Source organism: Rhinolophus ferrumequinum (genome assembly GCF_004115265.2).
Source record: "Rhinolophus ferrumequinum isolate MPI-CBG mRhiFer1 chromosome 15 unlocalized genomic scaffold, mRhiFer1_v1.p scaffold_54_arrow_ctg1_1, whole genome shotgun sequence".
Classification (NCBI taxonomy): domain Eukaryota; kingdom Metazoa; phylum Chordata; class Mammalia; order Chiroptera; family Rhinolophidae; genus Rhinolophus; species Rhinolophus ferrumequinum.
Genome location: NW_022680357.1, coordinates 14,760,468 through 14,786,065, shown reverse-complemented (window position 1 = coordinate 14,786,065; position 25,598 = coordinate 14,760,468). Strand labels below are relative to the sequence as shown.

At 50.8% G+C, this 25,598-nt stretch overlaps 1 long non-coding RNA gene across 1 annotated transcript in view; it reads left to right on the top strand.

Annotated features, from left to right (window-relative positions):
* LOC117019500 (uncharacterized) overlaps positions 1 to 25,598 on the top strand; it is a 250,821-nt gene that overhangs the window by 115,834 nt on the left and 109,389 nt on the right. The window lies entirely within an intron of this gene.

Here is a 25,598-nt window from a genome sequence, read left to right as displayed (position 1 = left end):
CTCCTTTACCTGGGCGGTTGTGCGCTTATCCAGCAGAAGAACGAAAATGAAGGCACAGCGGAGATGACAGCCTGGAGCCACGGTGGCTTGTGCTGGACATCAGAAATGCTAAGTCAGGCCCCAGACTGACTTCAGTTCTTCAGTCCCATTGGATGGACACGTTCCCGCATCCTACGGTCACACCCACCTGCCTGGTTTCGGGGCAGGATTTTAGAGCTTGGCTTTGGCTGTCCCTTCTGAGAGCGATTGAAGGGTTGTCCCTCATCCTCTGTGTCCTGCTACAACACAGCAGCCCGTGACTGCTTGGCAGTTTGCAGCCGAGCTCAGACGTCAAATAGTCAGTTACATGTCTGCTGTCAGATAACGCGCAGTGTGGATGCCACGGTGGAGGGTGATTGGGGTTCCGCTACCATGGGAACGCTACCTTAATTGCTGCCCGGGATGACAGCAAGGAGGCCCAAATAGCGGGGTGCATCTCTGAATCCATTCTCACTGGGCTTGGCAGGCCCGTGGGTGGCGCTCGGTTCTTTCATCCCCTCTCTCAGGACTTACTAGGAAATCCAGATGAACAGATGGAAGAAGATAAGAAAGGATTGTTGTCTGGAAGAGGTGCCTTAGTAATGGTGAAAATGGAGAGAGATACGCAGTGTTGCTTTTTTGGAACTTTCCTCTCTTGGACCTGCCGAGATGGCTTTTATAATGGGGAGTGGGAGCAAAAGCAAAGGAGTCAGGAGCCCTCTGCCATTTATATCCCTCTAATTCTTGGACCCCAAACCCAACCCCTGAAACTACTGTGTCTCCTGGGGAAACGCCACTCGTTAGCCTGGGGTGTGTGTTGGCAGCGCATGTGCAGACGGCCGCTTCTAATCCCTGCTTAGCATCTTCTTTGCCATCAGACTCGTGGGTGTCAGACTCACCAGGAGCAAGACATGGAAAGCCCAGCTCAAAATGGCTCAAGCAAAAAAGGGTATTTGTTGGCTTGTGGAACTGATCTAGTGTTAGGCACTGCTGGATTTGGGGACTCCAGTAGTGTCATCAGGACTCAGTTTCTCGCCATCTCTCCAGTCTACTTTCCTCTGTGTTGACACTGTTTTCAGCAGGTTCCTTCCTCCCGGTGGCAAAATGGCTGCCAGAAATGCTCAGCCTCAATCCTCAAAGCTTCAAGTTCAGTGCAGTAGAGAGCCTGCCTCTGTCCAGCATTCTCAGCGTGTTTCACTGGCTTTGGGAGGGTCGTAGGACACTCCCGATTTGGGACTAGGTCACAGGTTCCCCCCTCTGCAGGGGGTGAGGCTTCACTTGAGTTGCTTGAGCTAAAAGTGGGGGTAGGGTTGATCCCAAATGAAAAGTGGGGGGTGTTGCAAGAAGAGGGAATGGGTGGATGCAGTGGTACCCATACTATCTCACCCCCAAAAATGTGGCCTGAAGGTTGACCAAGACTCTCTCCTTGACCAAAGTGTTCAGCTCCTCTGAGCTGCGCCCCCTTCTCAGCTAGACCCTGACCTTTGGGAGTCCGTGTTCGCCTTGGCTTTGTCCCGTTCTGGCGAGAATCCTGCTAAGTTGAACCCCCACCCTCGCTACCTGATCCAATTCCTCGTCCTCCAACATTCCCCCGGTGGTATATGGTCACCCTGGCCGGCCTTCAGCAAGAATCCTGTTAAGTCGGTTGATGCAGAAATCCCTCTGTACGTCTCATGGTCCCTCTGATCGTTTCCCCGGCACTGAAACTCCCGCCCCGCGCCTTGGCTGTAAACCCCCACTTGTTCATGCAGCTTTCAGAACCGAGCTGGTTTCTGTACCGAGGACTCTTTCCCGATTGCAACCGTCCTGGATGATGTCTGTTTTCCGTGTTTACCACTTTCGTGACTGTCCGGCTCTGATTTTCCTTTGACAGGGCTCTTCCATAACGGGGGTTTTACAAGACACTGGCGTGAGTTCTGATAAGTGGTACGTTGCAAGTTCCTAAAATTAGCTACCACTCGTTAGGAGTTTTGTACTTTTTGACATGAGAGGGGTTCAGAGTTACCCTTAGAGTGCTGCTCAGTGATGGGCATATGGGCATCCATTATACTGGTACTGTTGTCTCTCTTTTTGTAAACATGTGAAGCTTTTCGTAAGGAAAAAGGAATCCCCCGAATCATGTGAATTTCACTCGCTTGTTTTCCAAAGCACGTTTTTGTACGGGGGCGGGGGGGGGGCACCAGGGAAGGGTATCTGGCGGATCAGCCAGGGCTTCCTGACCAAGTGACAGCTACATTGAGTCTTGAAGGACCAGGTGAGAGGGAGCAGTGGGTGAGTGTGCATTTCAAAGACAATGTGGCGAGGGCTTTGCAAATCTGTAAAGTGCCGTAAAAGTGCTGTGGCAGTGGAATGTTTTTGAGATATTGGCATGTTTTCCTCCACACTCGCTTTCCCCATCTCACTGCCTGGGTGGCCAGTCCGCCAGGCCATTCTATGTTCCTTCTGTCAGGACAAAGAGTGTGAGAGCAGAAAGAAAAACAAAGAGAGTCTTTTCCTGGCTTTTGGATGTCAAATCAGAGCCTCGAGGGGAATAGAGAAGAAGTAGAGCTCCCCAGGCTTCCCACCTCTAGACCAGCCTGGGGACGGGGAGACCCCAAGTTCTGTGCCGGACGCTTCTCTCGTGGTGAAGAGCTGAGGAAAAGACAATCTTTGCTGGTGTTCCATTCCGTGGACCGTTATGCCGCCATTAACACGAATGCATTAAATCTCTTTCAGCCCATTTGGAGGGGGCTCCATGTTTTGTGGTTCATGACACAAGCAAGATGTAAAAAGTGTACGTCAGAAGCCCCCTTTTCATAAAACCAAGGGCGAGCGCCTGCGGGTACTAACCGCATTTGTATGTTGGCATAGATTACATGAACATGGACATAGGAAGGGAGAGTTGCACCTTGCTTCCTCACAACGTTTACCTGGAGAGAGAAAACAAGATGGAAGGGGAGGAGAGTGGGGAAAAAAACAAAACAGAAAAGGGGTGCGTTCTAACCTGAAAACATTCATCTCCGATTGGCCGATTTGTGTCTGTGGTGAGGGTCAAGTCAGCCCGAAGCTGGGGGCTCTTACCAGATGGTCGCTTGAGGGGTGGGGTAGGGCTATGGAGCAACGTTCACATCCCACGTACACGTTTCTCCACTGCTTAATGTTCTACAGCGGTAAGGCGTGCACAGTGTATCTGATTATAAACGGCAATATAATTAGATAGAGACGTGTATCTACAGATTTACACCTGGTAAAAAGTGTGCCCAGTAGAAGAAGCATTTGCAATCACTCCACGTATGTGAATTTATAGATACACACATATATGTACATATAATTTTATACGTGTATGTATAGTCAAGAGAGAGAGGGAGAGATCGATAGATACATATGTGCAAATATTACCACCAACTCAGAACAGATACACATAAGGAAAATCAAGATCAATAACAGTAACATTTCTCCTTATTGAATTTCCTTGCACTTTGAATTATTCAAATTGTTTTGACAAGGCTCCCAGATTCCCCCACTTTTAAGTAGGCAAAAACAGCCTCCATTTTCAAGAGAACACCTGCAGATTTGCACACACACAGTAGGCACCTGCTGGATGGTTTAAAGGGAAGTAATGTGATTCTTGCAATCCAGTCAACCTCTTGTCACTGTGGAGCCACAAAGAACACAGCTTGGAGAAGCCATGGCTCTCAGTATCCTCTCCTCAGAAAGAAAAGCCGACGCAGCTTCCACTGAGGAGGTCCAAACATGGAGGGGAGAAGACAGACTTGGCAGCAGGGGCTGTGGGCCCCGTGCAGCGGGTGAGTGGAGAACGTACCTTCTAACCCGAAGCAAAGTCAGAGACACCAGGTGGCCCTCACTTGCCTGCTACTGCTTCGAGTTTGCAGGCCGTGGGGACGGCGGAAGGTAACAGCTAACGGTGCTGCTGACCGGACGCCCCGGCTAAGCCGGGAGCCACTCTTCCGTCATTCCTCTGTCCGTCCGCGGGGCTGAGCCAGGCCAGGTCGCGTTTCCCATTTGATCCCCAGGGCCGAGCAGAGCATCTGGCACGGGGCAGCCGGCCGCTCAGTCACTGTTGGCTGAATGAATGCCCGGGTACGTGAAGGAGCGAGCGAAGGGTGGGGTGAATGAATGAACAGGTGAGACAATGGACAGGTGAATACATTTGGATCTGAGAAGAAGCCCAGACACAGCCTTGAATGCTTCTTCCAGACGAGGGTGGCTTTGTGGAAAGCCGTCCATCACCCTTGCCCAGTCCGTCCCCCTCACGAAGACCCACTCGAGGATAATGACTTCTTGGCTCTCAGCACGCAGATGGCAGCCACGGACGGAATCAAAATGAACGGGTCTCCATCAGCCTTCTCATCACACACTGCGGATTCTCTATCACGTGCGAGGCATTAACTAGGAACATTCAGTGGGAGATGGATGGCATTCTGGAAACTCCTGACTCTCCAAGAATGTGCAGACTTCCAGGATAGCTATTAGACAAAGACATAGACCATCCGCCCGAAAATACAAGGCGACACCCAGATAGAGGCTGCAGGTCGTCATGCCTGGAGAAACGGGGGGAGGTGGGGCTGGAGGACTCACATGGGAGGCGGGGCTCCCCAGCAGAGAGAGGCGAGCAGGGCAGCACAGCAGTAACAAGCCTGACTCTGCGGTCAGATCGCTCCCGCCGCGGCCCGACCTTGGACCACCCGGTTAACTCTTCCCCATCTGTAAAATGGGCATAACGATTGTCACGATTTCCCAGGATTGTCTGGAGAATTCAGGAAGCCAGTGCATGTGTACAGCCGAGAGCAGTGTCTGGCACATCCTACACATGATATATTCGTATGTGAGCTATTTTCTTTATTCTACCCGGAAGCGAGGAGCTGCTTCGATACCACGGAGGACTCTCCGAGAGGAGACCACGGGAGCAGTGGGGCCGTGCAGAGAGGTGGGAAGTGTTCGGCTGGTTCCCCCTTTTCCTACCTGGGTGACTTCGAATTCAACTCTCTAAGGCTCAGATTCCTCGCTTATAAAATGGTAACAACAACACCATGTTCATCGAAAACATATGTTAACCACGCCGTGATAGATGGTAGTTATTATTAAAGAGAAGCGCAGTAGAGACGATCCCAGAGGGAAGTGAATAAATTAAGCATGATGACACGTCTTGCTTCTTCCCCATCTTTCCCTTCTTCCCCCAGATTGTTTGAGGCTTCGTCATTACCGGTTTGCATTTCTATTTTAATCATGGTTATAAGTTTACAGTATTTTTCCCCCTGCATCTTTATATGCTATAATTTGGGTACTATTTTTACACAATGAGGCCATTTTTAACTGAGAACAGATTCAATTGTCTTCCAGCATATATCATTGTTTATCTTAATTAATGCTAAAATATTCTTAGGGGGGAACAACACATCCCACAGAGTATTATGCAAGGAAACTTAGCATTCATTTTTGCCTCCTTCTTGTCTGCCGTATCCATTTATAAAGTTTTTAGCACCCTGTTATTTCAGTGACAATAATGCGTGTTCTTAAACGCAGACACCCATCAGTGAGAATTAAGTCCCAAGGTGTTAAGAGCAGGTTTCGGATTAGCACCAGCAAGGTGTGTGCTGGGAGGTGGAAGATTGACAGCTGAAAGAAGAAGGGAACTCTGCTGGTGAGCAGAATAATGTCAAGGAAAGTCTGAAAGCGTAGGCATCGTCTCCGATTGGTCCATGGGAACATTCCTTGAGTGGAGCTCAACCAATCTAGACCCAGGGCTTGGAGTGTCCTAGTGAGGTTATTAGGACTCTCGGCCGGTGATGGACATCTCTGTTTTTACTCAGCATCCTCAGTATCCATTCTCCTTCCTTCTTATCAGATGCCCCGCTTGTCCCTTGAGGAATCACCCTTTCCACACTCAGCCCAGGTGTTTTGAGGGCAGCTGCCTCTCGCCCCAGCCCCAGAGGTAGACATCTGATGCAGATGAGATCACCCAACGCCTACTACCTCCCTGGCCTCAGTGATTGGCCAGTGGATAGCGATGTGACCCAATCAGAGCCATTTTGGGACTTGAATTAGAACCATTGGGGTAAAGGGTTCTCTTTTCCCTGGGATGCTAAACTTGTAGGAATAGTCCCTGGGGTGGCCATCCTGACTATGAAAGGGAGAGAGCTTGCCTGACAATGACACCAAAATGAAAAAAGGCAGAGTTGAGAGATGAAGGCAGGTTCTGGATGCGATCTCCTGATCAAGTCTTGCTTAAAGCCAGGCTACACTCTAGACCTTTAATGGAAGCCAATAAGTTCCTTTTTTGCTTAAGGTAGAGTGAGTTGGGTTTCTGTCACTTGCAACCCAAAGAGTTCTGTGGAATGCAGAGGGAACTTGGAAAAGCGAGGATATATGGCTAATTGTGTGTGCTGTTGATCACATCTGAGGGACCATGCATTTGAGGGCATCTCTCACCCCAGACCTGCTTGTCTTTCTAATATTGGGCAATGGGTTGGTATCTGGAATGTTCCAAGTAGTCTTTAAATCATGCACTCACCCTAGAAGAACTCCCAAGAGGCTGGGTGACATTGTGTTGCAAAATGTAGAACTTCACTGGGTTATGCAAGAACCCCTGGGACTGGGGGTTGAAAGAAAGGGGGTACCTTAGGGGTGTGGCTGAGGAAGCTAAGCTGGTATGAAAGGGATTTGGTGACCTTGGGCTCTATCCTGCTAGAGATAACGTTCCAGGGTCCTGATCCAAGAGGGAATGTGCATTATGACAAGTGTCCACAGGAAGTCGCTAACTTTCATCACCAATTTACAGTGAACCAGATATTGTCCCAAATGCTTATACACACTTGTATTTAATCCCCTCAGCGACCCTCTAAGTTATGGGACTTACTATGCCCATTTGACAGGCAAGGAAGCTGAGGCTTAGTTGGTGATGTGACTTGGTCAGCCATAGCCAGGATTTCTCATGTCTGTCTGACTCTAACACATCTCGTGGTGTGATGTGGGGCTTTGGACTTGATACGGGACTTGGGCTGTTGCCTGGGAAACATGTCTAACCTCCCGAGGTTAGGAGGCTTCCAAGACTACAGTTTTGGTCAGAGACTCAACTCTACAGGGGCAGCCCCTTGTCCCAACGGGAGAATGGAGTGTGACAGGGAAACAGGCTGGAGCTTGGGACTGGAGCCGACATAGTAGGGGATCACTGGGAAGGTGGCCGTGGTGGGTAAGCAGGCATCTGAGGGCTGGTGGCAAAGGACAGAGACAGAGCTCCAGAATGAATTCTCCTCATCAAAGCTTGCTTGGGGTTGGCTCAGGGCAGGGAGGGTCTGAGGGTGACGGAGGCTGACAGGGAAAGGCCAGGGCAGTCTTGCAGACTCCTGAGATTAAAAAAATGACAAGATCCCTTTTATTCACTAAACAACTATTACAAATTACATAATACATGGCCACCTCTGGACTGAACTCTTCCTCACACACTGTGATCTGAGGCTCAGAGAAGTCAGCTGGGCAGTCCAGGGTCCCACAGGAGCTGAGCTGGTGTTAGAAGCTAGAGCTGCTAAAACACACAGACTGAGTCTGCAGCTCCTGGCGAAGTGAAGCAGTGAACTGATCGTCAGCTCCGAGATGTGAATCATAAAGACAGCACACATTACAGACAGGTACTCTGTGCAGTGCAGGTGCTAAGCCCTTCACCTGGATTATCTCATTTCATCCTAAAACAACCCCATGACATTTAGTGACATTTAGGTACCGTCAGCATCACCATCATCATCATCACCACCACCATCATCACCACCATCATCATCATCACCACCACCATCACCATCATCACCATCATCACCATCATCATCATCATCATCATCACCACCACCATCATCATCACCACCATCATCATCACCACCATCATCATCATCACCACCACCATCATCATCACCACCACCATCACCATCATCACCACCATCACCATCATCACCACCACCATCACCATCATCACCACCATCATCATCACCACCATCATCATCACCACCACCATCATCACCATCACCACCACCATCACCACCATCACCACCACCACCATCATCACCACCATCACCATCATCATCATCATCATCATCACCACCACCATCATCATCACCACCATCATCATCACCACCACCATCACCATCATCACCACCATCACCATCATCATCACCACCACCATCACCACCACCACCATCATCACCATCACCACCACCACCACCACCACCATCATCACCATCATCACCATCATCATCATCATCATCATCACCACCACCATCATCACCACCATCACCATCATCACCACCACCATCACCATCATCACCACCATCACCATCATCATCACCACCACCATCACCACCATCACCACCACCACCATCATCACCATCACCACCACCACCATCATCACCATCATCACCACCATCACCATCATCATCACCACCACCATCACCACCATCACCACCACCACCACCATCACCATCATCACCATCCTCATCACCATCATCACCATCACCATCATCATCACCATCACCATCCTCATCACCATCATCACCATCACAATCACCACCACCATCATCACCATCATCATCACCACCATCATCACCATCATCACCACCGTCATCACCATCATCATCATCACCATCATTATCACCATCATCATCATTATTTCACTGAGGAGGAAAAAGCTCACAAAGGTAACTTGACCTCTGCTTGGTCAAGTTCACAAAGCTAGTGAATGCAGGATCAGCAGGTGAAACCAGGCAGCCTGCCTTTTCAGACATGCCCCAGCGTTTAGCCATGACACCTCTACCTAGAACGGTGCCTCAGTTTCTCCCTCTGTAAAACGAGGGTAATAATAATGCCCACCTTTTGGGGTTATTGTGAGAAGGAAAGGAACTAACTCATACAAAGGGCTTAGGAGAGTGCCCGGCACACGAAGGCCAATCAGTGTAGCTTTTGCCTGGGTTACTGTCATGTTTGTGTCACCCTCTCTAAAAGGGCCCTTCTCCCTTTCCCACGGCTGCCTCGCAGGACTCAAGCGTGCTAGGAAAAGGCAAGGTAGCTCACGTGTGCACGGGCCTCAGAGGGTGATCCCGAGGCAAGAGATAAGAGCAGCTCGCTTGACATAACTTCATAAACCCATTTTAATCCAGACATTGATTTTCCTTTGGAACAATTGCCTGCCAGTTCACACGTGCAGTCCCTCCACGCCTCCGACACAGACGTGGGTATCGATAACATTATTGAGATAAAACAGTCGCCTTTCTCACTCCCTTTATTCATCAGTCACCCCGGGCCTGGCTTTGTCTTTTTCATCCTCTGCTACCCAGCACTGTTCACTGGAGCACCTGCCTATTCCCTCACCAGCCATAACTCAACGTGAGGATTCCAAATAATGACACATCGTAAAGTATGAGAGATTTAAGCAAACTCAACTGGAAATAATGTGAAAAAATATTATTCGCCCCCGACACGCACCTCTCTTTTGATCTGCCTTGTCCAGGATACATTTTTTTTAAATGCTCCTTTGATAGCAAGATGCAAGCAGACACTAAAAGGAAACCGTACGTCTTTGTTGGGAAATAATTAGTCCGATCGAGTTGGTTGCTGTCTGATGGACAAGAGGAGTCTTTAAAGAAAATCATTTGTGTTTTCAGTGCCCCTTTAGCAGCACAGCTCCCTCCAATTGGGGCTTTTAGATGAGAGTTTGGGGAAAGGAAAATTTCCCTGAATAAGAAATCAGACATCTTGACCCACACGGTTACCTCTCTCTTAACATGACAACAATTCACAATTACTTTTTAATCCGAAACATGAGGGTGAATACAGTGAGGTGGGTTGAATCATTCTTCTTCTAAAACTCTCTCCTTAGCCCTACACCTGAAACCGAATTTCTTTTTTTCGGTTCCCCGAAATTCAATACAATCCATAGCTGGAACTACCTATCTTAGCTGCAGCTGGGGGGGAAATGCAGTTGGCGAATTCATGAATCACGGTTTCTTCTTCTCTTGTGAAGAGTATCTGTTCTGATAGCTCAAGGGTGGTTTGGCAGCAAGTGCGAGTTGGTTCGTTGTGTGAGTCCATTGCACAGTTTCAACCAGCCTTTCTGATGAAGTGTGGCCGTCCATACGTGGTCCTGGCATCTCTTTCAGGGACACCGGTGGTGCCCGTGCAGACAGAATGTTAAGTCGGATGCACAGGCATGGTTGTTTATAGATCTGTGGTGATGGGAGAAGCTGTGAAACCCATCAGATTTGGGGTCAGATGCTGCCCGCTCTGTGATTTGGAGCTGATTGCTTAATTCCTTTGATATTCAGTGTCCTTACCTGTAAAACAGAATCAAGAAGAGTAGCTCTCTCACAAGGTAGGGTCTCTCAACCTCAGCACTGTTGGCATCTGGGGCCAGATCATTCTCTGCCTTGGGGGGCTGTCTTGGGCATCGTAGGATGTTTAGCTGCATTCCCGGCCTCTACCCACTGGATGCCAGGGGCACATCTCCCCACTCCCACTCCCTGTTTTGACAACCCAAAATGTCTCCAGACATTGCCACATGTCTCCTGGGAAGTACAGTCCCTCCTCTCTGCCCCTATGGAGACCCACTGCCATGCAGCTATTAGGAGAATTAAATGCAATGCCTCATGCATGCAAAGGTCTCAGACACTGCTTAGTAGGTATTACATAGTAGTAATGTAATAGTATCAGCAATATCAGTTGTTACTGTAGGAATGAAACTGTAAATAAAAACCCAACACAATCTCCTTGATTCTCTTGAGGATCCTGAGGGAATCCCTTAATTGCTGGGGTCCCCAAATTCCCTACCGTTAGATAAGAACCCCCAGTTGCTCCACCCACCACTGGGAGAATATTTTGCTTCCTGGCGAAGCCACCAGCTGCTAGGAGCAGGGAAGCTGACTTTCGAGTTGTTCTGTGAAAGAATGCTGTCGTTTCACCTTGGTCCCAGGGAAGTAGGACCCAATTTGGGGGCTGAGACCCAGAAGGAGACAACAGATTCCACATCAGTGGTGGCAGCAGCCCTGAAGCCCTGGGGTGTTAGAAGCGTCCAGGCGTTGGTGAGGGAGCCGCACATCCAGGTGGGTTGCCCACAGCTGCCCCGCCATGGTTGGAGGGGCAAGGGGGCAGTCGTCTGCGCTGCAAACGGCAGGGAGAAGCGTGGAGTCAGCTTTCTACTTCCATTTCTGAGTTGCAGTGACCTCCCTCTGTTCACGGCCCGCTCGGACTGGTTAGCATTGTTCGAACGCAGTAACGGGCCGAATTGTGTCCCATTAAAACTCCAGTGTGGAAGCGCTAACCCTCAGTGTGGCTGTATTTGGAGAAAGGGTCTTTATGGCGCTCATCAAGGTCAGGTGAGGTCATGAGGCTGGGGCCCTGACCCATAGGGTTCGTGCCCTTTAAGAAGAAGGAACAGCAGAGCTGGCTGTCCGTCTGAGGGCCCAGAGGAAACCTTCTGGGAGTACACAGCGACAAGGCATGTGTGTGTGAGCCAGGACGAGAGCTCTCCCCAGAAACCGAATTCCCAGATTGATCCTGGGCTTCCGGGATCCTCCAGAACCGGGAGGAAGTGAGTGTCTGCTGTTTCAGGCCTCAGTCCATGCTATTTATTATGTGATGGCAGCCCGTGCTGACTAATCCAAACATCACTTTCATTTCATTCTCACAACAAACCCTTTGAAATAGGTACTAGTGTCGTACACACACACACACCCCTCACATTTTACAGAAGACGGGCTAAAAGCACGTCCAGTGTCAAGCAGCTAGAAAGCAGAGCCCTGGACCTTGAGCCCAGCCCCCACCACCGAGCCACCTGCACGTGGGCGGTCCCAACCCCCCACTACCGCTTACAGAATATTTGCACCATCTGACCTCGTGTGACGGCTCTAACATGCATCAGCCCTTGTAATCCCACCACAGTCCTGTGAGGAGGCTGTCCCTGTTTTACAGCGGAGCGAACTGAGGGTGGCTTCCGTCCGTTAACTTGAAGAGTACAGAGTAAGGTGAGGCTCGAGCCGCTGCAGGCAGTTCGACCCGCTCAGAGTCCCGCCTGGGATCTCTGGGTAGGGAACTGCTGCAGGGAGAAGAGCTGGCGTATTTGGTCTTTAGGGGTCCCAGAGACAGTTGTTGAATTTTACTGTCTCTGCAATTTTAATCCTACCAGGAATTCTGGGATGAGTGGGAGGGAGACTTGTGGGGGTGGGGAAGGGCCCAGGAACCTGTGAGCAGAGGTAGGGTCACCCCAGGGCGAGAGTCGGCAGATGGTCTCAGTGGCGGTATGATTGCTTCTCAGGACCCTGCACTTTCACAAATGAAAGCGCGAGGCCTCAGCCTGAGGGAGAGGAGTGAACTCTCCCTCCCGTCAGTTCCATTCCAAGTTATGTCTTTCTCCAGCTGGGGTCTTGGCAACGAATTGCTTCTGCTTCCTTCATTTCTCTCCAAGGCTAATGAATACTAATAATTCAGAGCAGGGCAGAGTTTGCATGATGCAAATCCCCAATGTGTTCTGAACTTGCCTGATTTTACCTTGAAATCACTATGCGGACATTTGCCCTCAAACCCACTGTGTTTTCCCCACGTACCACCATTTGACTGGGGGCGTCCCATCACGGGTTAAGGCAAGGGCTTTGGAGGCCGGCTGACCTGGGTTTGAATGCTGGCCCTACCCGTCTGTCTGGCTTTGGACACGTTACCACCCCTTTGAAGGTGCTTTAGATAAAATGCAGGTGGGCATAACTGATCTCCCAGGGGCAGCCATGTAGAATTTGAGGTTATCTATGGAAAGCTTGGCACCTGGTGGATGCTTAGTAGTTGTTTTCATGGTTCTCAGTGGATGAGAACTTTCTAGAATGTGTAAAGTCAGTACCTTTTTCAGTACTCGTGATCCTTGGGCATTTCCAGGTCATCAGGTCTTCTCGGGGACCTTGGGGGTCATTCTTATTTTGTTGGGCGCTTCCCTCCCCTGACACGGTTCTCAGCTAGACAGTATCTGTGAGTGGCCATCCAGCTGTTGGCCAGCCGAGGGGATTCCACGCAGCATATTGCTTCTGCCTCCCAGGCTTGACGTCAGGCTCAAGTGCAAGCTCAGCACCTGCTACGGTAGCTGTGCAGCCATCGGTACATGTCCCACTGGGTCGTTAGAATTTAGTGGGGAGCCCGAGGCACAGTCAGCCGAGGGGGTGGGCTCAGTCTGCTCACGGCCCCTCCCTCCACTTTCCTCTCAGTAAAGGTGGGTGCGAAGGCCCCCCAACTAGGCCAGGTTTCCTTTCTCTTCCTGCTCCTCGTCCCTGCTCGGGGGATTACAAAGCCCAAAGTCACTGAGGTGACCCGCAGTGCTTCCTGTGTTCACCCTGGCTGGGTCGACTTTCATCTTTCCTTCCCGGGAGGGAATTTTGCCATAAAAAGTAAAGATCCCTCCTCCCTAGCCACAGCTCTGAGGCATAAGAGTGAATGTAGGATTCTTTTGGCTTTCAAACCACTTCATAATGACTCAGCGCCTAGCCCTCCCGGGGTTTAGGGCTTTAGTTACGCTCATGATGTAAGCACGGGGTCTGTTGTCAAGGAATCTGTGGTTCGAGGGCTAAATTCGCCCCCAGGTCTGCGTCAGGTGTGGGGCTTCCCTCCTCACCCTGAGCCTCAACATCGTCGTCCTAATGGGCCTGAAAGACACGGCAACATCTGAAACCATCCTCGCCGGCCTGTTGTGTGTTTCTGCCATCCCCTTAATAACCAGGGATACTTGCCCGAGACCCAGGCTGAGGACGCACGCACACACACATCTGTGTGCCGTCCTCCTCCCTGTCTCCTTAGCCGACGTCTCTGCTCTTGATGAGAGAGATTGGTGACAAGTGATGGGCTGTGCTTCCCAAAGCGCCCTGTCCCCACGTCCACCCGCGTCCCTCCTGGTGGGTGATGGAGGGTGAGAGGAGGGCCTTTGGAGCTCAAATCCCATTCCCGCCACGAGCCAGCCGTGAAACTGAGCCTACTACTTCTTCCACATTCGTTCGTTTGCACAGCCACGCTACAAACAAGTACCGACAGAGGGCTTTGGTGCTGTGGGTCCAACGGTGAGCAGGGCAGGTACCCTTTCCTCACAGGGTATGATCTGGTGACAGAGGCGGCACCCACAAAGGGTGACCCGTGCCAGGATATGGGAAGGCCCGCTGCCAGCAGGTCACACAGCAGAGGCCCCTCCTGTATCTGGGCAGGGTGGAGGCTCCGGGTAGCCTTCCCAGTGGAAGTGATGCCTCGGCGGGAAGTGAGGAAGGAGTGGAACATAGCGGAGAGCAGCCGTAGGCCAGGCCCAGAAACCCCTGTGTGTGGAAAGAAGCCTGGGGGCTGGAGAGCGTGGGGTGCCTTAGACTCTGAAATAAACTCAAGAGTGATTCACGTGGAGGCAAGTGGAATGAGGAGCGTGTGGTGGAGAAGGGAGTGGGGCCAGGAGAGAGAGTGAGGGCCAGTCAGACAGGGGGGAGAGATCTGGAAGCCACAGGAAGAGCAGAGCAGTCGGAACCCCTCAGACCTTGTGAGAAGGCAAGGACAGGCTCACCTTTCTATTTCGGAAAAGTCGGCTGCACCGTGGAGAATGGTTTGTGTGGGAGGAGAGAAGAGGCAGAAGAAGTGGGAGGACGTGCGGTCATCCAGGCACAAGCTTGCTGGAAGGAAGGCTCCTTGAGGGCTGGGACCTTTGTCACTTGTGTTTCCTCGTGTATCCCATGTGCTTGGAACGCGGCTTGCTGCACACCAGGCAATCAGTAACGCTTGCTGACAGCAGTTGGGGTGGAGACAAGCATGTGGATTTGAGACCTAATTTGTAGACCCAAGGAAAAGAATTGTATCTGATTCGGCGGATGATCCCCAGTCTTGTGGATTGGGCCACGGGGGAGAAGAGGTGACATTCCCTGAGATGGAAAATCCTTCACGTCTTCGAGCCTCCGTTGCCTCCTCTATCAAATGGGACCAATATCCCCCAGGTGACAGGTCTGGAAGGGGAGCAGCCTGGTGTCTGGACCACGAGAGGTAACCTGTGTGTCAGTCATATGTGCTCCCTGCTCAGATCTCACCTCCCCGGGATGCACGTCCCCTCTGCAGGGTAAGAGCAGAGAACCTACACATTTCCCAGGGTCTCCAGGTTTGAAGTCCCCACAGAGATGGTGGCGGTGACAGCAACAGCAGCAGCAGCAGCAGCAGCAGCAGCAGCACAAGTGAAAAATGAACAGCCAGGAAATGAAACAAGCAACTGAGATTGCTAATTGGAGTTTATTTTCGAAAAATGAACTGTGATTCTCAGTGCAGCTCAGTCACCTGCAAACCTGGTCCTTGATGAGCTATTCTGCTCTTTGTCACCGTGAAGAATTTTATTGGATGGGGGCCTGGGTTGGCGGGGTGCCTTTCTGTAGCGAATTGGGGGGGGGGAGGAGAAGGAAGGAAGTGAGTTTTTTTCCCCGAGCTCACAGTCTTCCCTGGGACACTAGTCCTTGGGGTCACTTCCCCAGTCCATTTTCTGGGGAGGAGGAATCCCACCCGGGCGTGGTAAGAATCGGGGGTGCTGTTGAGCTGGGTTCCCGTGGAAAAGCTACCACTGCTGACGTCAGATGGGCTCAGAGGGCAGAGCCACCACCCCGTTCCCTCCTGTCCTCTCTGTGAACGGAGAGTACCGCCCTGTCCTAGTACTGGGGTTACTGAGTTAACGAGACTCCGCCCCTGCCTTTTGCAGGGGAAATAGACCAGCAAATCAGACAGTTCCAACCCCACGTGATGCGTGTAGTGTTAGCTTACTGGGGCTGCCATAACAAATTACCACAGATTGACATGGCTGCAAGCGACAGAATTTATCTTCTCACATTCTGGAGGCTAGAAGCCCAAAACCAAGGTGTCAGCGGGGCCATGCTCTCCCTGAAGGCTCCAGGGGAGGGTCCTTCCTTGCTTCTTCCACCTTCTGGTGTTGCTGGCAATCCTGGGCCTTCCTCGGTTTGTAGATGCATCATTCACGGCCCTGAGGCTGGAGCGGGGAGCCAAAGCACACCAGTGCCTGCCCTCCGAAGCTTCCAGTACTGTGCGGGGGAGAGGCTGGAACCAGCCACACACATACATGTAAAACCACGACTGGAATGATTGGAACAGGAGCCCTTCTGAATACTCAAGACAGCAGGAGATCGACGGTCGTTTATTAAGTAGGGACCGTGTGTGTGGGACCTCCTGGCTGGAGAGTGGGTGTGAGAAAGGGGCCTTCCCTTCCGCAGACTAAGCTCAGCTGCTGTCCAAAGCCTGAAAGCTTGACTCGGGAATACAACCACCAGAGTCCATCTGCAAGGCGCCTCTAGAACATAGTCATAAACTGACGCTTCTGTTAAAATCAGGGGCCAGGACACTGTCAGTGGTTCAGTGGCATCCTGGGTAGTGGGAGCACCCACCAACTTTGGATTTTCCAGGGGGACCCTTGGGCAGCTTTGGGCAAACCACTTAGTGGCAAGGGTTACAGGGGTGGGATGCATGGTGCGTGGCAGCAGATGAGAAGCTTGGGGATGAGGTCAGGGGAGGCAGAGGGCTTCCTCGGAAGTGATACTTGCCCTCCGTATCTCAGGCCCATGGAAACAAAGCTGGCAATAGAAAGGGAGGTGTTACCCGAGCTCCCTAGAGCATGGATGGGTCACACTCCAGGTGCCCCATGCAGGAGTTCATGGGGGATGATTCCAATGTACAACATTCTAGAAAAGACCCATACAGTCTATAGTGACAGAAAACACGAGGAGGGATGTCCGGGAAGGAGCACAGGGATCTTGTGGGCACGGTGGAAATCCTCTAAATCTTGGTTGTTGTGGTGGGGAGGGGACAAAGGTCGTGGTTGTCAAAACTCGCCAAAATGGGCACTTCAAATGGGGGCGTTTGAGCATATGGTGATTAGCCCTCGGTAAGGTGGATCTTGAAAAGTGCTGGTCTTCTTCTTTCTTGTCTTAATTCTGGGGATAAAAACCAGGGTGAAAGCCTGCCCAGTCTTTCCCAACAGTCACGTGATTTTGTATGAAATAATGTCAGAGCCGGGAGAGACTCTAGACAATCAGGGTTAAGTCCATCATTTGACACGTGAAGAGACCGAGTCCTAGGAGAAGTGACGAGGCCAGAGTCCAGAGGTCAGGAGGACACGGGTGGTGGGAACGGGGCCGAGTGGCGTGGTGACTCAGCCACCACTGCGATCAGAGGAGTTAAATTGGAGGTCATCCAGCTAATCAGATTTGGGACTGGCCTGTCCCCAGTCTGAATGCCTAAATTTCCTGGCCATGCATTTCCTTCTGTCCTTAGCATGCTCTGCGTCCCAGTTAGACTCAGACGCTCTCAAACCTCATCGGGTAGTCACAGACACAGCTTTGTTGGTTTGTCGTTGTTGTTGTTGTTTTAAATATCTGTTTGCAAATGTCCTTCTACATTTGTATGTCTTTTAAAAATTTTTATTTATTGGGGAATATTGGGGAACAGTGTGTTTTTCCAAGGCCCATCAGCTCCAAGTCGTTGTGCTTCAATCTAGTTGTGGAGGGTGCAGCTCAGTTCCAAGCCCAGTCGCCATTTTCAATCTAGTTGCAGGGGGCGCAGCCCACCATCCCATGCGGGAATTGAACCGGCAGCCTTGTGGTTGAGAGCTCCCGCTCTAACCAACTGAGCCATCGAGGCACCCCTCACATCAGTATGTCTTGATGTGGCTCCATGGTGTCAGGCGTCTGGGTAACTCTTTAGGATCCTCTGAGACACGTGGGGGCCCACATCACACCGTGGAGGACATTTCAAGCCGAGCAGAGGTCCTCAAGCTTTGGCACTTATGAGAATTAAAGTCCATTTCCTGGGATTCATGTCCCAAGGTTTTAAGTTGCCAGGCCTGGGGGGGGTACCCAGGAATCTGCATTTATAACTTGCACCCCTGGTGATTCTGATGGAGGTGGTTGGAGGGCCAGGCTTGCGAGTTCCTGTCCTCTAGGTGGCCTCTGGATTAAACGGGAGAGAATAAATGAGACCTGGTTTTTGACTGACCAAGTGACTCTCAGGGTAAGCCAAGCTCAGAAGCAGATTTCTCCTGTGTCCAAAGCGAGACCGCGAGACCACGAGACAGTGCTAGTGGCAAGCAATCCTGATCCTGAACACATGCTTATTTCTGGCAGTTTCTCCAAAGCCTATTATTTTCTAATAATGGAGTGATTTGTTTTTCTTCTTCTCTAAGTTTTGTTTTAAAGAGCTTTATGGAGACATAATGCACACACCAAACAACTCATCTATTTAAAGTGTACAAGTCAGTGTTTTTAGTACATTCACAGAGTTGTGCAACCATTATCGCAATTAATTTGAAAATATTTTCTTTACCCCCACCCCCAATCCCTCAAAGAAAACCTGTAGTCACTCCCATTTCCGCCCCAGCCCCCTACCCCCGGGGCAGCCGCTAATCTTTCTGTCTCTATAGATTTGCCTATTCTGAGCATTTTGTATACATGGAATCAAACAATATACGGGCTTTCCGTCTGGCTTCTTTCACCTACGATGATGTTTTCAAGGTTCATCCATGTTGCAGCAGGTGTCAATTCTTTGTTTCTTTTTATGGCCGGGTAATATTCCTCATGATGGATTTTTACACATTGGCGCCTCTTCTATGAACATTTCCACAAACTGAATGATGTTATTCAAGGCCGAGGGGCTCCCCCCACCCAGCTTCCGTCAGGCCCTTGCCACACCTCTGGGTTCCCTCTGCTGGCCGCAGCGTGGGCTGACGTGCCCCCCCTGGCCAGAGACTCACCGCGTCCTCTAATCCTGGACTCCTTGCTGATCTTCTCCTTGATGTCTATCATTAGACCTCTTTCCGTGGCGTGTTGGAGTGGACAGTGGACTTGCTCTCTGTGCTGGTGACGTCTCCAAAGGAGAGCCCGAATCTTCCTCATTTGGCGAGGGCCTAACTGGTCCTGAGCAGTGTGACACTCGGTTCCTATGTCTGAACGAATAAATGAATGAAGGCACAAATGAATGGCAGAAAGACACCCACGGAAGGCAGCACACGCAGCCATTTCCCCTGCAGGTGGTAGCACAGCCGTTGTAGCTCCTCCTGTTTGAAAGAGAGTGGGAATGACAACCGAGAGAATATTAAAGTGCATGAGCGTGGAAACCCGTCTGCTAGACGTGGTTATCTCTGGGGGAGGCATCGGCAAAGCTGGGGGTGGCTTTTACTTCTTCTTTCATTATAGACCTCAAAAGAAGAGAGTGGTGTGATAATGTGTGATTTTTACCTTTATGGCTCCGGGGGGATTTTTCACGTAAAAAATATAAAAGTGAGCAAGTGAATAAATAAGGGCTGCCTTCGAGTCGGACAGAGCCCTGGGCCAAATCACCTTTCCCCTCTGAGCTCAGTTTCCTCACCTGTGAGAGGAAATGAGAAAGCTTGCCTTGTGGGTGTGTTGTGAGGATTGAGAAGCATGGTGGCTGGCACGAAGGAGGCGTTTGACAAATGACAATTACTGCTATTGTTTTTAGCAACCATGATAATCGCATCAAGGAGAAAAATGATAAACCAAGGTGCACGGAGGTCCCTTCCCTGCGAGACAGCCTTGAATCTGATTTATTTACAGCCTTCCTGCTTATGCTGGGCGGCTTACCATATTGATTCCCTGAAAACCATGTGGCTTAGCCTTGGAATGGAGGCTCGTTTAATAAACTCCACTTTACTGGGTGATTATGCAGAAGGCAGCTGCGGTGACCTTGGTGGCCGAGGGAAGCATTGTGATAACAGGAGCTGCCATTTCTTTAGCCCTTACCATGTGCCACTTGGCTCTTAACACAATCCCATGAGATCTTATAATTCCCATTCAAGAGATGAGAAAACGAGGCACAGACAGGTGAAATGCTGTGAGGCATACGGCCAGTATGGCTGATCCAAGATTCAAACCCAGGTCTCCGGGACCAAAGCTAGCTGTCTTTTCATTAGACCCAGTGCCTCTCAAGTTGCAAATGATGTGGTCAAAGAAAGAGGAAGAGAAGCGGTGATGCAAAGGGACAATGGGGCTTTGACAAAACATTTACAGTTTCCCAGTTTTCCCGTCTGTTGTTTTATATGATGCCCCAGTGGGTCCTGGAAGTCTGGGAATGAAGCACGGCCAGTTCTTGCTGGTGTCACACATGCTGGGGAGCTCTGTAAACCCTGACAGAGTGCAGGCTGGGTCGATAGGAGGGGTTGCCATGGATACCGGAGGATGCTGTGCCAGGACTACCCGTTGTCCCTCCATAACCAGCCTTCCTTTTTTCCAGAGTAAAAATGATTTCTTTTATTTTTGGAGAGGATAGGTTGCTTAGAATAAAGACTACATTCCCCAGCCTTCCTTGCAGCAATGTGTGGCCATGGGTCTCAGTTTTGGCCAATGGGATATGAGTGGAAAGAGGTGTGTGCAACTTCTGGGAAGTTTCATTAAAAGCTGTGTGCATGCGCGTTGCTTTTGCCCTTCTGCTGCCTGGGGCAGCGATCTTGGCAGTGAGGTGAACGTGGACAGGAGGCCATTCACAGTACAAGTGACCCAGAAGGAGTTTGGGTCCATGATGCTGTCGTACATCACGCCGGCCCTGGGCTGCCTTCCTGGACTGTTCATGAGAGACAGAAAAGAAACCTTCTGTCTCGTTTAAGCCACTCCCAGGTTGGGTCTCTGTTATTCACAGTTGAAGCGAATTCTAACACAACATCCATCGCCTCCCCATTCTCTTTTCTAGTAGCTCCCCGTTTCTGCTAGTGGCTTCATGTGCCAGGAAGTGTTCAGAGGCGCAGCACGTGACCTGCGCTAAACCCATCATAGCATTCCATTCCCCCAGCTACAGTGCGTGGTCCTGGGTGGGCATGGGACCTCAGCTGGCCCATTCAGAAGGAATCTGGGGTTTCTTGATTCTTGCAGAGGTGGCTGAATCGACAAACAGAATCTTCTGCTCTGGACAGTAGAGTGTGTGCATGTCAGGCCTGGAGCGATGACTGCCATTTTGCTGTGATGAAGGAAACCTGGCTGAGGATGAGGCTGACGTACAGGACAGAAAAAAGCTACAGTGATGGACAAACAGCCAGAGTCCTGATCAAACTATGTCTGAAGTTACTTCTGTCTTTTTCAGACACATAAGACGATATGTTACGTGTGTTGTCTGCAAGTGGTTTGTTTTTGGGTTTTTTTTTTTTTTTTGGTCCTTTGTTCTACGTGCAGTTTGAGCTGGTTTTCATTAGATACAACCAACTGCATTGTACTCGATAGACATGTCGCCTCCACCTTCTACCAAATGCATGGCAAACAATAACAAAAATCAGAGCCAAGCCTTTTGCTAGCTCTTCTGAAGACAGATGAAGCAGAGACGGCATTTCCTCCGGGAGCTTTCTCTGACGCTCTGAGCAAGGAGTCTCTGGTGCTTCCACAGGACCTTCCCGTTCTCCTCTCTTACCCGAAAGAGGGTCCTGAGTATAATAAATCATTGCAATTATGCCCTGAGAGCCAATCACCGATCAGCAGGAGGTTTGCTTATCTTGTTAATGGTTCATCCTGACGAAGCAGAGAGGGTTACTGCGAAGGGAAGTATCCACCGTGTCTCTTTCAGGATGAGGCCAGGAAGAGTAAAATCATGGATTTGTCCATGTGGAGAGATGGATGGATGGAGCAGGGACCCTGAGGATCCACAGAGAGGCAGTAAAGGGAAGAAGCCGGGTGGCAGGGGACAGACATATTCTCAGGACCCATTTCAGGGAGTCTGATGGGGACGGGAAGAAACCTGGATTTCTTTTCTATGGTGATCAGGTTATGCTCCTGCTGGTGACGTGCCATGTGTGCAGGCCCTTCCAAATGCAGAACAAACCGGCCGCTCGCAACACTTTGCTGTCTGTCTCCCCTGTAAGCTCGAATCCATGATCCGTGACCCCTGCGTCAGTCGTCATGGCTTGGCCGCCGCCATCTCTCAGAACCCAGGACAGTGTCTAGAGCACCGAGAGACACTAAGTGTCTGTGGGGTGGCGAGATGGCTGGTTGGTAACACTCAGTTTTTATCTTGGGCAGAGCACTGTGGTTTGCAAAAACAATTTCCCAGCAGTGACTCAGTGAAAGCTGAGCTTTTTTCATCCAAACAACTGTCTTCTCTGTCCTTCACTGAATTTCACTGGCAGACCATGAGCAGAAAGGGACGACATCAGGCCACTGGAGGCAGGCTCTTCTGCCTGATACTTGATTTAAGGTCAGTCTCTAGTTGACTTAAGGTCAAGGTGGACTTTTTAAAAACATTTCTCTTCTGTGGGGTGCCTATAGCCATGAAAATACCCAAGCATAAGAGAAGGATGGAACCAGATGTCCATATATCTGACTTCCATTCAACATTCATTTAAACCCGTATTCAGTAAGCATCTACTGTGTACCATACTGAGCCCGGGCTATAATGGAAAATAAGGCATAGACTTTATCCTCACCAAGCTCATAGCCCAGTGGGGAACCCACAAGCCAGTGATTGCAACCCAGTTTGAGAAGCAGGGAAGCAGAGGTGGCAGAGGGACTTTGAAGTCAGCTTGTGGGATTTGTGGGGAGTTGGGGGGGGGGGCGCTTGTTCTTCCTGAAAGAAGTTTTGCCAAATCTGAGACTAATCTGTGGGAAGGAGGTGGCCAGGCGGAACATGGGAAAAGGAGAAGAGTATTGCAGTATGTCAAGAAGAAAGGCCAGGGAGGAGAGAGAATCTTCGCATTGCTGCAGAGAGAGCGAGAGTGGAGGGGCGGGGCCAGAGTGGGGGGCGGGGCCAGAGTGGAGGGGCGGGGCCAGAGTGGAGGAGCGGGGCCAGGTAGTCCATGGCCTTCTAATCATGCTCAGCATTCAGACTGATCCAAAGAGCGATGGGGAAAGGTTTTCCTATGAGAGTGATACGAACAGACATAACCTGTAGAAACCTGCTCTGGGTACAGTGCGGAAGGGAGATTGGAGGGGGCCAGCACTGGAAATGAGGACACTGGTTAGGTGGCCATTTGAACGTACACACACACACACACACACACACACACACACACGAGCGCGCGCGCGAACACCCCTTTACACCAAAGATTTACACAAGCACCAAAGTGATCCCACCACTGGGGTAACAGTGCCTTACGCTATCCCTTTGTTAGTGCCCTCGCCTCCTCATGTGTCCAGTGGGAACAATCACAGCTGTCCCTCGGGTCTCCCAGGATTTCTGAGAGAAGGGACATGTCATATGGTTAAAGCTTGGTGTGGATAAGTACAAAGGGCTGCTTCTGCCCTTCAGCTGCAGCGCATGGGGCATCTCGGGGGCTCACCTATGGAAAAGGCACGCAGAATAGGCACGCACGTCTCAAGGGAAGACAAGTTTTCCTTAGATTCCCGTTCTGTTTCAAAGTTGAAACTCGGGTGGGGGAATTGGGGCTTTACCCTTGACACTGAAATTTAGCAATTACACAAAATGGGCTGCAGACTCCAGACAAGAGTGGTAATTCATCCACTCCTTGCAATGGACAGACAGTTCCACGACTGGGGCGGGGTGTCCATGCTCTGTGGTGTGGGGACCCGTGTGAGTTTCTTCTCAGGACTTCTGTAACAAAACACCATAGACTGAGTGGCTTAGACAATGGAAATTTCTTTCCTCCGTTCTGGAGGCTGGAAGTCCAAGATCCAGGTGTCAGCGGGGTCGGTTCCTCCTGAGGCCTCTGTCCTGGGCTTGCAGACAGCCGTCTTCTCCCTGGGTCCTCCTGTGATGTCCCTCTGTGTTTACCTGTGTCCTAATCTCCTCTCAAGGACACCAGCCGTATTAGATGCGGGCCAATTCCAATGATCTCATGTTACCTTTAATCACCTCTTTGAAGACCCTATTTCCAAACAGAGTTACATTCTGAGGTCCTGGGCTCAGGGCTTCGACATACAAATGTTAGGGGGACACAATGCAGCCCAAGGAGCTTATTTATATAGTGAATATAGGCAAGCTGCCAGGAACCCCAAAGACTGAAAATTCCTGCCAAAGTTTATCCCGAGACTAAGGGTCCCCGGCTGAAATAGATTTGCTGCCACCTGGGAGTTGGCACCACCCACGATTTCCTGTCCTTATCTCGGCTCCCATGTGCTGCTACAGAAAAGAGCTGATCCACGCCCAGTTCTTTCTTTCTTCACCACTTTGCTGAACAAGTTTTTCTGTGGCAACCGCTGGCTGGGAAGAGATAACCCAGGGAGTGGTGGGGTCAGCCCGTGATCTTCTTCTCTCCTCAGTTCTTGGACGGCCCTGCGGTGTGTTAGCTGCTGCATGAATCTCCAGGGTGGTGCTCATTGCTAAGAGTTTTGAGTGTGTGTGTGTGTGTGTGCAAAGTGGCACCTTTAAGAAAGCAGTCGAAGGGACAGTGGGGTCCCCTGAAGAGGGGAGGCGTGCACTCACCTCCTGATGGGTCCCATTTGCATGTTCTATCCGAGGCGGACCTGCAATCTGCTCATCTTACAGCTGCCGTTTCAGTGACACTTCCTGGGCGTTTTCAGTGGGGCTCCTGCTGCCTTCTGGAGCCTTCAGACCCTCGCTGTCTTCTAGTCCTTTGAAGGTGGATTTTGTCGGCTGTGCCCCTTGGGCTTGGAGTCCTGGCCTTCGCAGCCACACCTCTGATGTGTCAGGAGGGACAGTTAAATAGCAGGAAGATGAGGCTTTGGATTTGCCTCATGAAATGGATTTGCCATTTGAAGGGACGCGTGACTTGCTGGGCCATCTGCCTGAGAGCTCCCCTCAGCGTCCCCCAGGACCGCGGCGACTTTGGGAGGCAGTGTCTGGGTGGAGAGAGAGGGGAGTGCTGAGCAGGGGCGAGTGCGTAAAGTGTCCTGGCTTCAGCCGGATCCGGGTCACGTGGTCCTGACGCCTGAGCAATCTGCCTCGAGTGTCATTTCCCCGGAGATGTGTCCGCTGCCCGCCTTGTGCGAACTTTGCCTTCCCCGCCCAGTTCCTCGGCCACAGTTGAGGAAACTTCGTAAGTGGCAGGCATAGCCTTAAGCGGTCTCCACGGCTTCCCGGGGACGTCCGTCAAACGCAAACTGTGTGCACAGAAGCCAGCGGAGGCCTGACTCCCTCTTGTCCTCAGGAAACAGACATGGCACCCAAGGGGGACAGTTTAGATCCCTGGCTGTTTCTCCACTTCCCTCTTGCCCCATTTGGGTACTTCTAGCATGGCTTTTCTTTATCTGTTCAGCAGATATTCATTGAGCACCAATGATGTGCTAAGAATAGCTTAGACTTACTGCGGTGTGATGGTTAATTGTATGTGTCAACTTAATTTGGCCAAACAGCATTCTGGGTGTGTCTGTGGGGGTGTTTCTGAATGAGATTCACGTGTGAATTGGTAGACTGAGTCGAGCAGATTGCCCTCTCTGGGCTGGGTGGGCCTCATCTAATCAGTTGAAGGCCTGACTGGAACAAGAAGGCTTGATCTTCCTGGGACTGAGAGGAAATGCCTCCTGCCTGACTGCCTTCAAGCTGGGACGTTATTCTTCTCCTGTCTTTGGCCTCAGACTGAGACTGGATCTTACTCCACAGGCTCTCCTGGGTATCGAGCTTGTCAACCGCAGATGCGGGGACTTCTTGGTTTC